Below are 15,986 nucleotides of genomic sequence, written 5' to 3'. Positions count from 1 at the left end.
CTGTGCCACCAGGGAAGCCCAACTCACAAGTTTAAACATATCTGATTGGCTTCAATCTATTGTAATGTTTATACAAACTATGGCCAATTGGAACCTCAATTTGACTTCTGACTCCTTGTGACATGACCCTTGTAATTTCTGATTGTTTTTCTGCTATATAATACTTCAAGATGTTCTAGTATATTTTCTGCTGTAGACCTGGAATCAATCATATCTTGAAGAAGCCTTTATAGTTTCCTTCAAAAGAAAATGATATGTCAAAAGAATAGTCTGGAAGCTAGGGTTGCTATTTGCTACTGGTTGGTGATTTTTTTTTCTACGATTTTTCAAATTCAGGACTACAGGGTTTTTAATTAACCTTTTTTATTTTACATCTTTCTTTTCACACTGAGCATCCTCATTCTCAAGGTCACAAGTAATGATAGATTTAGAATATATCACAATTGCTCATTTGTTTTATTCTTATTTTTTATCCCATATTTAAGTATCTTTAATATGTTGTTCCATTTCTTCCTGCATAAACCATTGCTGTTAAAAAATCTGATAATTTTGATGCCCTTCTGAAATATGTACTCTTTTGCCTAGATTCCCAATGATTTTTTTTTTCTTTTCCTTTGAAGTCCAATACCTTTACTAGAATATTTCCTGGTCTTAGTTCATGTAAAAGTGTGCTCTTTTAATGTATATTTCACAGTAATATTTTTCAGCAAGTTTTTAATATTTGTTCTATTCCCTAGATTTTCTTTTGTTTCTTTTTTTAGGGACTCCTATATCTGTATGCTGAATCTTCTTTTTATAGCTTCAATATTTGTCATTTTCCCTCAAATCTATTTTATTTCATTTTTTTTAAAAAAAAAACCTCCCTCCCTTTAATTTATTATTTCTTGTAAGGCATTATTTGTTGTATTTGTCTGTCTGTGTCTCTCTGTGTGTGTGTGTGTGTGTGAAGTGTTTTTCTTCTAATTTATTCTTCAGTTCTGAAATATTTTTTCTTTTTTTTCTTTTTTGAGCTTTATTAGCTAATTTCTGAGTTTTTCTAATTCTAATTTTTGTTTTCATATCTTGTATCTTTTCATTAAGCAACATTGTCTCTTAGCTCATTTTGAAATGGTATGTTTCAGTTTGTAAACACGTTGAGCATGTCTTTCTAGTATGTTTTCTTTGCCTGCAGGGTTATTCTGTTTCTTATTGTCATCTTATCTTATAGTCAATTGCATGTTATTTGACTTCAATAGTTTTCCAATGTTCATTTTTACATGGATTTAATTTGCATAACTTCTTAGATTTGGTTCAGATAGCTTTTCTAACTTCTCATGAGCTCCCTTTTCTATAGTTTAATATATTACTAAAACTGTAAGTGCTTGCTTGGTGCAGTCACCAGCTCCGTTTCCTTCTCCCTTTTTTCTGGATCTTCTTTTTCCTTTGTCTTAGTTGTTCCCATGCTGAACAATTTTGTGTCATCCCAGCAGTTTCTCTTCAGTATGAGACCTTGTACTTGAAGCGAGCCCTAGTCTCAGTTATGAGAATTTATGGGAATGAACCAACTCTAAGACTTAGGTCTGATTACTGGAATATGCTACACCTCTCCTAATTTTAGCTGCTGTTCTCAAATTGAATTGTCACGATTTCCAGTGAATAACTTTTAGTTTATGTGGGGTTTTTCTGTTCTCAGCTCCGTCAGATGTCCCTTGGCTTCTCACTGCTCTCCCCTACATAGACATTGATAAGACACAGGTCTTGTGACTGTTGTCCCACCTGCTTGTATTCTGGGGTTTGTGAGGACAGCCAGCCTGTTGTTTGTTTTTGGCTTTGTTATCTAGTTGCAATGTCTTTTTATGTGGGGATTCAAAAGATCTCAAACATATGTTACCATCTCCATTACCATCTTCTCAGAATCTCACACAGTTATTTAAGTGAGATGACTTAATATAAAAATGTTATTTAGATGTTAAAGAACCAAAAGTCATAAAAAAATCTCTTGAATATCACAGAGCTAGAAACTGAAGGAAGCAACTACCATATCTAGATCTGGGAAACCAAAGAAGTGTTTATTACTTGGCTGGTGCTGGCATTTCTGAGTTCAGATGAGGGGCTCCATGGAGTTGGGATCCAGCTCTAAGAGAAGCTGGAGCAACATTTGTGTTGGTTTCCCTGAGGGGGCATAATCAGCATGATATTTGAAAGACTGCAAACTACAATCAACTGCTGCTGCTGAAAGGAAATGTTAAGTGCCAGAGTGAAGCTTTACTGGGGTGATGCTAATAGGAACAAGAAGAAAATAGTAAGAAAAAGAAGAGTTTATTTCCTCCTCCTTCTGTCCTGGGATCACCCTATACTTCTCCCTATTGCCAGAGCTTAACAGGGAGCAAGCTGACAAATCAGAAGTGCAATTTCCAGAGTTCTAGTTCCAGCATCACAAAGCAAAATATAGAAGAGTCAATTTGAAGCTGAGAGATAATACCTTAAAAATTGGCTCATAAATGTTATATTCTCTTTGTAAACTGTGACTTTTATCACTGCATAATCTTTATCTTAATACTTTTAACCTTTTCATTTGATCTAATATGAATGTTGCCTTTCCTCCATTTTTTTTTTTTTTTTTTTTTTTTGCGGTACACGGGCCTCACTGTTGTGGCCTCTCCCGTTGCGGAGCACAGGCTCCGGACGCGCAGGCTCAGCGGCCATGGCTCAGGGGCCTAGATGCTCCACGGCATGTGGGATCTTCCCGGACGGGGGCACGAACCCGCGTCCCCTGCATCGGTAGGTGGACTCCCAACCACTGCACCACCAGGGAAGCCCATCCTTCATTTTTTTGTTGCTTATCTCTTTTCCTATACTTTATTTCCAATATTTCTTCACTGCTGTGTGTGTGTGTGTGTGTGTGTGTGTGTGTGTGTGTGTGTGTTTGGGAATACATTGATAGGTTTTGTTTTTATCAACTCAATCTGAGAATCTGTTTTACACAATGGGGAATTTAAACATTTGTTATGATTTATTCCTTTCACCTTATACTTTGTTTGCATTTTTAAACATTTTCCTTTTTTCCTTCTAAATATTTCCCTTACTAGTTCCCTTTCTGATTATTACTATTACTTATCTTTTTCTTTATAATTAGCAAATTTTAGTATACTTTTCCATTCAACTGGTGATTATCATTTTCATATACTCAAAATGAAACCCATATGAAAGGGTTATATGAAAATAAGAAACCAATTAATTCTGTTTTTAGGTGCTCTGCTCCTTCACTGGATGAGCCCTTTAGAATACTTTTACTTCCCATCTCCCCAAACTGCTAGGATTTATTAGCATATTTTATTGATAATTACCTTTAGTTAGTCTATTATCAGGAATTCCTCACGTATGCCACTTCTATTTCAAGAATCAACAGTCTGTACTCATATTATACATACTCAGCCTGAATCTGTTTAGATTTCTCTTCAGGTAACAGATGTGTCAGAGCTCATCACTCTTTCATCTAGTCCATCTTCCCATATCTTGAGGGCTGTATTTTCTTTCATTTGTTTGCTGTTTGATTACAGTCCTTTCCTTTACTATTTCTTCAGTTGTACTACTGAGTGATATATTCTATCAATCTTTGCATATTTCTAAACAACTTTCTTTGAAATTGACAATTAAATATCTTAGTTATATTAGAGTTATTGGGTCATAGTCCTTTTTCTCAATATAAATGATACTAAATTTTCCTCTTGCTTCTCATATTTTAAGTAAAAGGTGGTCTGATTATTTTTCCTTCATGATTTATTCTTTTACCAAGGAAGACAGACTTTTTTCTTTATCCTTGGAACTTAGAAATTTAAGATTTCTAATATGTCCATAACAAGATAGTATTAAAAGTCAGCATGTGAATAAAGAAAGTTGAAACCTCAACAAAATGCCAGGTCCTTAAGACATTAATAATAGATTCTATGACCCTTTCTAATTGCATGATATTGGCATATCTTTCAGGTAGTCATTTTTGTTTGCTAATTTGTGACTGCTGGTATTTCCTTTCTCATTGTCACTGAGGTCCTTTCTTCCCTTTTGCCTATAATGCAATTCTTAGAATTGGGCTTTCATTGTACTGCTGTGTAATATAAACCATGATAATTTTGATGTATTAAGACATCAGTTATGGTTGCTTTGCTATAGCTGATGGGAACTCCCCTCTTTTCAGCAATGTCATTCTTAATAAATAACAAAGTCTTCTTTAAAATTTGGAGTCTATGGTCTTATTTTCCACAACAATGTTTTCATTCATCAATACTGCCTGAGTGAGATCTTCTGTTCTGCAGATGAATGTCTTTCTCTAGTGCAGGAACATTTTTTCTATATTTTTTTAATATGAAATGCTACTCCATCTTTTACTCTTCCTCCCTTTGGAACTCCTGTTACTCACTGTTGGGTCTTCTGTATGTGTCTTTCAGTTCTCTGATCTTGTCTTTTATGCTTTCCATCTACTTGTATTTTTGTTCTGTGCTCTCAATTTTCCACCATTTGATGTTTCATACTATTAATTCTGATATATGATTTATGTGCTGAGTTTTTTGGCTTTTTATGTGCTGAGCTTTAAAGTTCGAAAATTATGATTCAAGTCCTTGGGTTGGGACAGCGTGAGATAGGGATACTAGTTAATGTGCTCCTAAAATTTCCAGGCTAAAGACTCAGGCCTGAAGTAAGCATATAAAATCAGCAGAAATGAAGGAGTAATAAATTGTGTTAGTTCGCTGGGGCTGCCATAATAAAATACCACAGATTGGGTGGCTTAAACAACAGACATTTATTTTCTCAAAGTTCTGGAGGCTGGATGTCTAAGATCAAGTGCCAAGAGTATTGATTTCCTCTGAGGCCTCTCTCCTTGGTTTGCAGACGGCTGTACTCTTGCTGCCCCTTCACATGGTCTTTTCTCTGTGTGTGCACACCCCGTGGCGTCAGTTTTTGTGTCCAAATTTCCTCTTTCTATAAAAGCAAATGACTAAAGCCAAAAATAGCTTCTCATGTCAAGAAAGCCATGCCTGCCTAGGCCCAAAATAGCTTCCCTTACGTCAAGAAAGCCATGCCTGGTTCTCCTTCTCCAAGGATTCCCCTACTACCCTATCTGCTTCACTTTCAGTCTTACCTCCCCAGAACACCAGTCAGATTGGATTAGGACCCACACTAATGGCCTCATTTTAACTTAATTATCTCTTTAGAGACCTCACTTCCAACTATGATTATACTCTGAGATACTGGGGATTAGGATTAAAACAGATGAATTTTGGGGAAACACAATTCAGCCCATAACAATTGTCACTGTAAAAGTAAATACTTCCTGTTTATTCACATCAACTAATTCCTGTATCAACTAGGTTTCCAACAATTCAATTCAATTCTGACACCAACTCCCAGAGTTAGCATCAGGATCCACAAGTGTCTCCGTTCCATAAGAGTGCCCCCACTAGAGACACTGGCCACAAATGGGGTACCAAAATACTTACATTTCTGCTCAGCAGACTAAACATTCGAGGGTTCCCTCAACCCTCTCAATAGGTTTGGTAACTCACTAGAACAACTCACAGAACTTAGGAAAGCATTTACTTACGACTACTGGTTTATTACAGAAGATATCATTCAGGAACAGTCAAATGGAAGAGGTGTGTAGGGCAAGGTATGGGGGTAGTTGTGTGAAGCTTTCATGCCTTCTCTGGATGCATTACCCTCCCAGCACCTCAATGAGTTTACCAACTGAAAAACTCTCCAAACTCCATTGATGAGGGTTTTTAAAGGAGGTTTCATTACGTGGGCATGATTGATTAAATTATTGATAATTGGTAAATAACTCAATCACCAGCCCCTCTTCCTTCCTGGAGGTTGGAGGGTAGGGCTGAAAGTGTAAGCAGATAGGGTAGGAGGTCCCAGAGAAAGAGAACCAGGCATGGCTTTTCAGACATAAAAGAAACCATTTTTGGCCTAAGTCCTTTTGTGATCTAAGCCTGGCCACAATGTTTGCCCTTGAACAGGTCTCAGTAATTAATGATCTTAAGAGAAGTGAGGCAATGTAGGAACAAAGGAAAAGCAGTCAAGAAACAATAGTTCAGTGATAAAAGAGTCCTAGTTCCTCCTCAAGGGATATACAGAACACTCTGATACATTTCTTTGATTTCCACAGGAACTAAGGCCCACACCCAGGTGGAGGATAGTAACTACATGCTAAGACCTCAGACTGGTAGAACCTAAGGAATGATGATGTTGACCTTTTCTGACCCTCATGACTTTAATCAACTAAAGCTTGGACTTGGTCAATCTTTGCTTCAATTCAATGCTAAATTCTCCTCTGCTTAAGCCCCTTCATGAATATGCATACACTGCCCAAGCCCCTTCATGAATACGAATGTACCCTTAGCTTAAAACTTCCTCAGTTTTGTTGTTTGGGGAACAATGCTTTGGGAAAGATCCCGGTGTTCTCCTTATTTGCTGCAAGTAGTAATAAATCCTTACCCCACTCTTTGGCTTGTTTGTGTCTTTTGGCACTCACTAAAAGGCGAACCTGTTTTCAGGTAACAAAGTTCCAAGCTTCTAATCATGGATTGCTCTTTCTGGTGACCAGAACTCATCCAGAAGCCATCTAAGGGCCTGCCTTACCACTAAGGAAGTTCCAGAAATTTTGGATTTGTGTGAGAAATTGGGGACAAAGACCAAATATTTTTCTATTACAGCACATTTATGCAAAAAGGTGACACACTGGACTACAAGATGCTTTTGAATCCTTGATTAATACAGACTGGGAAAAATGCCATTTAAATGTTATAAGTATGTCTGCCTTTTAAGAGGTTAACTTTACCTTTAGATTGTTTCTTTGTTCTAAGAAAGCCACAAAGTGGGCCTGTAAAGTAAATCAAGTCATCTATCTACTGTTCCTGAGAAAACCACAAGAATCTTGAATGTAAATATCTTAGAGAAGCTAAGAGTTTTGTTTTGTAAATCAAATGTACTTAGGTATCCGGTTTCTACAAGTTTTATGGCTTCCTTGGCAAAAGTATCCTTTTCTGTTTGGATCTGGATTGCCCTGTGTATTATTTTTGTCCTTTTTCTTTGAACAGTTGTAGGAACTCTAGTGTTGTAAAAGAAAAAAACTCTAAGAGAAAGCTGACTGGAAAGGTGACACTAGAAATCAGTTGCAAACTCAGCCAACTTTAGAGACCAAGCAGGTGGCATAAATGTGTGTGAAACTGTTCATTCTAAAACTATATTTAGTGGTGAGTAGTTTAGGGGTAAAACTGGAAAGTTTGTGCCTTCACAAGGAATTTAATTTCAAAAAAGTTTTTAAAACACTCTGAAGTAAGTTTAGTTTCCAGCTATGGTGGAGTAAGAGGGACCAGATTTTATCCTCCTGCCATAACAAATAGAAAATTGGACAAAATATATGAAACAATGGTTTTCAGACTCTGGGCAATGTCACCACAAGACAGTGATCAATGACCCTGTTAAAAAGGAAATAAGGAAGGAAAGCCCTATTTTGCCCAAGCTTATTTCTGGAGTTTCCAGGTTGCATCATATGAACAGGTACCCAAACAGAAATCAGCAGTCACACTAAATTAGGGAACTGGAGTTTGGTGTTTAAGGATGCCAAGTTTTCTATAATTTGCGAGATATAATGACTTTGAGGAGATATAATAATGTATAGAAAGCACTGCAGGGATCTGTAGAAGGCTGACCTAGAGTCTTACTGAGGATTAACCTGCACATTGAGCTGTGACTTTTAAAAATATCTGTGGAATTTGAAAGTAATTTTTTAAATAATTTTTTTCTTAGTATTTTCTCTCAAATTTCCTTTGAAATTACTTCCAGTTTTAAGAGAGAAAACAATGTAAAGAGAATGTAATTCATTGGTAGTCATTTTGGTAGAAACAAACATTCCAAAAAATGAATAAACATACATGTTACAATTTAATGATTTTTATAGGAAAGTTTTTACTATTTACTATTGGTCATTGCTTTGGTATTTAAGACTTTAACACTGAACTAGTTTTTCTCTCTTGATATTGAAGATTACTTAACTGTTTTTTAAATTGTCTTTCATTATCTACAGTTCCATACTAAGTACCAGTGTCTTAAAGAATTGGGAATCAAAACCTAATCCAAAAAAGAATTAAAATCTGCCCTTGGGAATTCCCTGATGGTCCAGTGGTTAAGACTTTCACTGCCAGGACCCAGGTTCGATCCCTGGCGGGGGAACTAAGATCCCACCAGCCGTGCAGTGTGGCCAAAAATAAAATAAAATAAAATCTGCCCTTATATAGAGTTTAAAGCTTCTTTTAAAATACATTCTAGAATGTCAATTACTGTATTTACTACTGAGTCTGCAAACTAATAGCTGCAATTAGGTACTACCTTATGTTAGAATGATGTAACATTTATAAATATATAAATTATTTTTACATTTCAGTTTAATCCACACGTTGCTATTTTTACTTTGTCAACAAGTTCTAATAATTTTTTAATTTTTTTTTAATATTTTTTTATCATTAATTAGATCACTACACATGTTTTACTTATACAATTATTTCAGTTCTATTTTCTAAGTATCAGGCAAATCTTCAAGGAAGCTTAGTTATAATAAAGGAATATGTAATATTTCTAATCCCTTTGATGTGATTTAAGATTTTAATCCCTGACTTTGAAACTGAGCAGGATCCTTCCGGCCCCTCCCAGGTACAAAAACCCCTCCATGTCTCCTGGTTCTTGTTTGCAGAAAAATACTTTAGTCTCCTAGGCCTTCCCTGAGTTCCAAAGAGCAGACTCAAATAGTTACTAATTAGGGAAGTTAGGGGACGCAGAAACAAAGGAAAAACAGTAAAGTAAGAAAAGTAATGATAACCTAAACCAGTGGTCCCCAACCTTTTTGGCACCAGCGACCAGTTTTGTGGAAGACAATTTTTCCATGGAGCAGGCTGGGGGGATGGTTCAGGCAGTAATGTGAGCAATGGAGAGCAGCAGATGAAGCTTCCCTCGCTTGCCCGCTGCTCCCCTCCTGCTGTGCAGCCAGGTTCCTAACAGGCTGCAGACAGGTATCGCCTGGGGGTTGGGGACCCCCGGCCTAAACAATAGTTCAGTGGAAAAAAAAGAGTTCTAGTTCCTCCTCCAGGGAGATACATAACGATCTGATGCATATCTTCCAGTTGTTCTGCAGAAACTAAGACCCCCTACCCAGAGGGAAGAAGGTGGACTACATGCTGACCAGAGCACATAGACCCCAGACTGGCTAGTACCATAAGGCTGACGGTTAAGATTCCTGAAAGGTCATGCTGTTACCTCACCACCAACCAATTCGAAGAAAATCCCTGAGCTGCAACCCTCATCCCAAATGTTGCCTTTAAAAACCCTCCCATGAGAGCCATTGGGGAGTTTGGATCTTTTGAACATGAGCTGCCTTTTCTCCTTGCTTGGGCCCCTGAAAATAAATGCTGTAGTTTCCTTAACCACAACCTGGTGTCAATAGATTGGCTTTGCTACAAGGCAGGCAAGCAAACTCAAATTCAGTTCAGTAGCAACTTCTCAAAAAACAACCAGAGCTTTACTATTTCCTGGAAGAAAAAAAAAGGAAAAAAAGGGAAAAAGCATCAGTTTGTTATGTATATCCCTTGAAGAGGAACTAGGACTCCTTTTTTTTCACTGAACTATTGTTTAGGTTATCATTACTTTTCTTGCTATACTGCTTTTCCTTTGTTTCTGCATCCCCTCTACTTTCTACAGAAAGTAGAGGGCAGCATAAGAAGTACAGAAAAGTAGTAGATGATCTGTCAAATCGGATAGACCAGTGAAGCAATTACATCTCTATTGTGAACTCATAGTTCTACTGGCCACACTCTGTAATTAGATTATACTAGATAATAAGACATCTCTACAGTTAGTTCCTGTGACATAGTGATTTATAATAAAAAATACATATTTGCCTTTGGGTCCTGGCCCATAGTTCCAAACCCTTGTAACTTCCTGAGCAGAGAGCAATGTGAGTACCTTTTGTTATAATATTTGGTCTTTTGTCCTCAGTTCCTTAAATCACTTCAGAGCCATCAAGGTGAAGTGGGTGTCTTGTTATTCATAACAAGCCCCCTTCCACCACAGCTGGCTTTTGTTAATTAGGTGACTTTTGGAGAGCACCTAAGGATGCTACTGGTTGCCAGGGGAAACAATATGAATATAGGATTGGAATTTTCAGTCCCTCTCCGTGATGAGGGGAGAGGCAAGAGGAAAGGGACTGGAGGTGGAATCCATCACCTATGGCCAATAATTTAAGCAACTGTGCCTATGTAATGAAGCCTCCATAAAACCCCAAAAGGATGGGATTCAGAGAACTCCTGGGTTGGTGAACGTGTAGAGTCTGGAGAGTGGCACGCTTGGGGAGAGCATAGAACCTCTGAGCCCTTTGCCCATACCTTGCCCTATGCATCTCTTCTATGTGGCTGTTCCTGAGTAATATTCTTTTATAATAAACCAGTAATCTGGTGGGTAAAACGTTTCTCTGAGTTTTGTGAGCCACTCTCACAAATTAACCAAACCCAAGGAAGGCAAATGGTAAGAAGCATAGGTGATAACCTGGACTTACACGACCGGCTTCTGAAGTGGGAGGGGAAGTCTTGTAGGATGGACCCCTTAACCTGTAACCCAAAGAGGGGGTCGAGGGAACCTCTGATTTGTAGCTGGTTATCAGAAGCACAGGTAACAACCTGGGCTCACAGATTTCTTCTGAAGTAAACAGCAGTCCTGTGGGACTAAGTCCTTAATGTGTGGAACCTGATGCTCTCTCCAGACATACAGTGTCAGAATTGAGTCAAATTGTAGGATATCCAGCTGGTGTCAGATAATTGCTTATTGATGTGGGGAATGCCCTCCCATACACATACACCCCACACATAGGAACTGGTGACCAGAATCTTTAGGTCCCCAAAATGGGATTCTTAATTATTTACCTACAGGGTTTATAAACCCTTTTATAAGGAAAAAAACCAAAAACATCGACATATATCAACCACATAATTTTGAACACTAAATACACACTACATTTGATATCCAAGTGCAAAACATAAATGGCCTTCCTCAGCTGTGGCTGACCTTTATGATGGGCACAGCCATTAGGCTAAAGACTACGGTAGATCTTTTACCTATACATGTGGTTTCCGTGAAGGGATCCTTACTTAGAAAGAAGTCCGAGCGTTAGCCACCCAGAAGATTCTGTTGCTCTGAAAAGGGCAGTTGTGGTTCTCCCAGCTTTCTAGCATGCTTGCTTAAAAAGAGCAATGGGCTGCAGCTGCCATCATCCAGCAGAGGTGGCAAGAACATCAGTTGCATAAGCCAGTAGATTCAGAGGGGTAGGAGACATAAAATGTGAGGCTTATGAGGAAAAGAGACTGTCAAGGGAAAAAGAAGCAAAATTATCCTAGTGCACAAAACCTACTCTCCTAAGAGGAGTGCTATCAATGCAAAGATAATGTCTATAGCTATAGGAATTTCTTCCTTATTCATGAATCTTTAATATTTACTTATATTTCAATATTTCTCAAACATGTAATAAAGTTAATATGTATGTACCTGTCTCTCCACTGGACTCTGAAAACCCAAACCCTCAGAATCTTGTACTTGGGTGGAACTGAATAAGAGCCACTTCCAATATGGATGCCAACTCATAAAATAGATAATAATAATGTTAATTTACGTAAGTTTTGGTTTAACTTTTCAAAAGATCTTGACAACTGGGTGTGTAAGTGATCTCTCATTGAAATGGTGTTAATTTTTTTTGTCTTTGCATATCTTACTTTCTCTGCTGAAAAAAAACTGGGCAAAAAACAGAAGTACTAAAAATTTACTAAGAGAAAATGTGCCTCTCTGGATTAGCGTAGTCAAGGTAGAAAACTCTTATGTAACACTACATGTTAATCTGAATTAATATACATTAATAATTATAAATTTCAGTTGTAGTTGAGCTAATTTGAATTATTCTGACAAAGTCAGAAAACTATATGATTCAGTTATCTCAAACAAAGTCATGGTTTTGAGGTTTATTAGTTTGAGAAGTCTATTTTTTACATCCAATGAAGCCAACTGTTTGATATTAAACCTGTTCTAAAAAACACCTGTGTATAGTGTCACTGATTTAAAATACAATAAAATGTGCTTAAAATTCTATTGAAACACTGAACAGCTTTTAACTACAAAACCTGTTCTTATGGTACATCTAATATACATAAATGATATAATTAACATTACTTAGTAGAAGAGTTACAGTTAACATTGTCAAGTGTTTGAATTTTAGGTATTGGAGTTGGAAATAGGGAAAAGACCCCATCATTTTGTAGGAAAATGACATAGGTCTTTTAATTAGACTGAAAGTAATATATATTATTATTATTCATATTTTGATAGGTAACTACAAGTTTCAACAGCTAAATTAAGCTTAGAAACACAAATGTGGCACTGAAGTAAATACAACATGGAAAATTTTACTTGTATCTTCCTCATTCTTTTCCTCTCAATCTCCCCCATCTCAGTAAACGGTAACTCTTCCAGTAGTTTGGGACAAAAACTATGCAGTGATAGCCGATGCTTCCTTCTCTCACATCCAAACCTTGAGTAAATTCTGTTAAATCTGTCTTCGGAATATACAGAATGTTCTTACCAGCTTCCTTGCTATCAGCTGTCATTTCTAGTTTGGATTATTACAATAATATTTAATCCTAAAGTGTTCATTGCTTCAACTGTTCATCGATCCACCCATCCAACGACTACGAATAAACAACCACTTATATCAGACACTGTTTGGGATACTTAAGTACACAGAGAATTGCCCCTTTGGCCTTTACAAAAGGAATACCTCTTATCCATCCTAAATTTACTATGATGCATTGTCTCAGGACATAACTACCAGGGGACTAAACAGTCAATAATGAGAAAGTTAATGACTCAGTAAGGAATCATTTTCCAAGTCGAGATTCCAATGCTTTGCTTCTTAACCAGACTAAACTGGAGAACCTAATTGACATGTCATTAAGAATATTCTGATAGATCACTGTCAATAATGATTTTTGGCATACAACATTGAAGGAATAAAAAGAACTGAATGACATTACTTTATAACATTCTTTTTACTCCTCTCAACTTAAACGAACAAGATGTTTTGGCCTTTACATCTCTACAACTGAAAAAGAGAAAAAGAATATACGTTGAACTCTGTCAGATTACAGCAATAAATAATACTCATCCATGAAAACTTTACCTAAATGATTAAAAAACCCAATCTCTTAAGAAATGTATTTCAATAAAATATTACTTTTTATAATACTCAAAATTGTGACATTTATACTTTGATCAGCTGTATACTAATAACAGCTGTAATGATAAAAAAAATCTCTGAATTGACAACGTTCAGAACATTATGATCACAAGATACGCAATAAATGTAAATATACACACATTTTTTGCTGCAGAAAAGAATAACCAATAAAACTTCCATACCTAAAACCTTACTACCTAACAGCGGCATTTTGTAGGTTAAGAGTTTCTCAATAGTACAGCACTATTGACATTTTGGGCTGGTTAATTCTTTGTTGTTGGGAATTGCCTTGTGCAATATAGGATGTTTTGCAATATCCCTGGCCTCTCCCCTCTAGATGCCAATAGCCCCTACTCCCTAGTTATGACACCAAAAATGTTTCCAGATATTGCCACATGTCCCCCCACCCCACTGAGAGGCAATATTCCCTGAGTGCCACTGCTGTAGGGAATATAATAGCAATGTAACGTAAAACTTTATCGAAGAGCTAGTTCATTTTTTAAAAATACGATGGGTATCAAAATACTATATTTAATCCCATTGCATACATTTAAAAGTGATTGTAAAATTACATTTTATGATGTACTGGATGTACTGGAAATTACATTATTTGTACTTATGGGGAGGAACTTTGGATGTTAGTTCACAATCCATTAGCCAAAAGCATTCAGTAGTTCATAGGATAGGTGGGTAATGTACATTAACATTCATTTTCAGATATTTTCCCAAACCCTAATAGGTACCTTAGAACACTCTTGAGTTTATCTCATATAGCTCTAAGCCTTCTTTTTTTTCCCCTTGAGGAATGTATTAAGTTCTTGAAGACTATCTTTCTTTGTAAAAGTCTAGAAAACTGAACTGAAAGAGTATCAAGGCTTTTAAACACATGTAATATATATAGATACAAATATTTTTCAAAATTCAACTTATATAGGCTAGTAATCTTTTTTTACTTCCATTCTTCAAATGATGCCTATACAATTGCAAAGATTTGGAGACTGAAAATAGCTTAAGAACTCCAAAGATCTTTTCTATACATAGAAGCAGTACTTCCTTAATCCTGCTACAAGGCCCCTAAATAGTGTCTCACTGAGCCTCAATCCTCTCAGCTTAATTACTGGCAAAAGTGCCAATGGAATCATTCATTCTAAATAAAAATATTAAAATGTATGTAGTGCTTTTATTGTTTTAAAGCAATTCCACATAAATTATCTACTATTAATTGAACACATCGAAATGACAGGTAGAAAATGTTAGGAATAAGAAATTTGCATTTAGTAATAACTTGCCTAGTTTACAATTCAGCAGAGCTGACTTCTCCAGACCAATCGCACCAAACTCTTTTCTTACGAAATCCTCATTTGAGATACTGCTCATAATTTTACATTTTATGAAGTTTTGGGATGCTTTGAAGGTAAGTTAAATCCAATTACTGCCAAAGGCTTCAAAAAGTCCTTAGCTTTATCACATTTCTTAGGCACTTTGTACAGGCTTTGTACAAATTGGAAGACTAAACTGTCCAACTTGTTTGTAGTCAGTGTAACACCATTTAAAAGTCACTTCTGTGTTGAATACATTAAATTGTACAAAGGTGTTTTTTTCCTTTTTCAAAGTTTGAATTCTTATATCATGAAGGTCAAAACACTGACTTCAACAGTACTTCTCAAGAGAATGGCTCTGCCTTTTAAACAGCTATTGAGAAATTTATTTGATAATCCAGTATAGATGTTTCTCATTAAGCCTTCCAGAGTTGATGTATACATGCTAGTTAATCGTTCTTCTAAAAATCATTGTCCAATCCCTATCATTAACTCAGTTAAAACCCAGATATTTAATATTACATCAGGAATCACTTGTCCATCAGAAAAACAACTAGTCCTCATTCTAATTATTCTAGCGCTAAAACTGAAAAGCATTATATTTGCATATTCCAGCTACTGTAGAGTCTGGGTCGCCTAAAACTTCTACCAAAACAAGGCGCTGTAGTTCAGCATTTCCGAGTTATTTTTGCAGTTGTGACGTGAATGTGAGCCAAGGTGCCCGTGTGGCGCACCAGGCGGCTCTGGGTCCCCATGGCTACCGCCACAGCAACGCGTCGCGTCCCGCAAGGCAGGCCCCAGCTCGCGGGGAGGGGCGAGGGCGCCCGACCGCGCCTCAGGGACGCTCAGGGACACTGTCTTCCCCGAGTTGAAGGAAACGGCTTCAGGGCCGGGCTGGGAAAGCTGGCGGGGAGCAAGCCAAATGCTCGTCCCTGCTTCTTCGCAATGGCTAGGGCAAAACTCCCGGCGACACCAGGCCGCGTCAGTTCCCTCTACATCTTTCTTTCCCTTTTTTATCATGGTGTCTTGCAGACTTCGTTTTTTCCGTGCCCACGCAGGATAATTTAAGATGCCTCCACAAACATAACATACGCCAAAGGTGAAGCCCCCGAACAGTCCCGCCAAAACTCACGCCTCTTCCCACGTTTTCTCCGCAAGGCCGCCCGCGAGTGAGAGGTGTGCGGGCACAGTGGGAACTCGAGCTCCCGCCGCGGCCTCGCTTCGCCCCGCCCCCGGGCGCGCGCCCCACCCGTATAAGGCTCGGGGGGCACGCCACTCCGCCCACCTTGCCTCCAGCCCGCGCGCGCGCGCCGGGCGAAGGCAAGGGGTTGCAATAGGTTTCTGCAGTTCCTTTCTATTTTTTT

General features: G+C 37.6%; 1 protein-coding gene across 1 annotated transcript in view; it reads right to left on the bottom strand.

The window, feature by feature from the left end:
- The window catches only part of SLC9A9 (solute carrier family 9 member A9), a 719,922-nt gene extending 704,112 nt beyond the window's left edge, over positions 1 to 15,810 (bottom strand). The window contains exons 1-2 of the mRNA XM_067033615.1: positions 14,593 to 15,810; positions 11,172 to 11,384 (exon numbers count right to left, since the gene is read on the bottom strand). The gene's annotated coding sequence lies outside the window, so the exon portion shown is untranslated. The remainder of the gene's footprint in view (positions 1 to 11,171; positions 11,385 to 14,592) is intronic.
- Positions 15,811 to 15,986: the final 176 nt, after the last annotated feature.

The sequence above is a fragment of the Kogia breviceps genome, chromosome 5, assembly GCF_026419965.1.
Source record: "Kogia breviceps isolate mKogBre1 chromosome 5, mKogBre1 haplotype 1, whole genome shotgun sequence".
Lineage (NCBI taxonomy): Eukaryota > Metazoa > Chordata > Mammalia > Artiodactyla > Physeteridae > Kogia > Kogia breviceps.
This window is presented reverse-complemented; position numbering and strand designations above follow the sequence as displayed.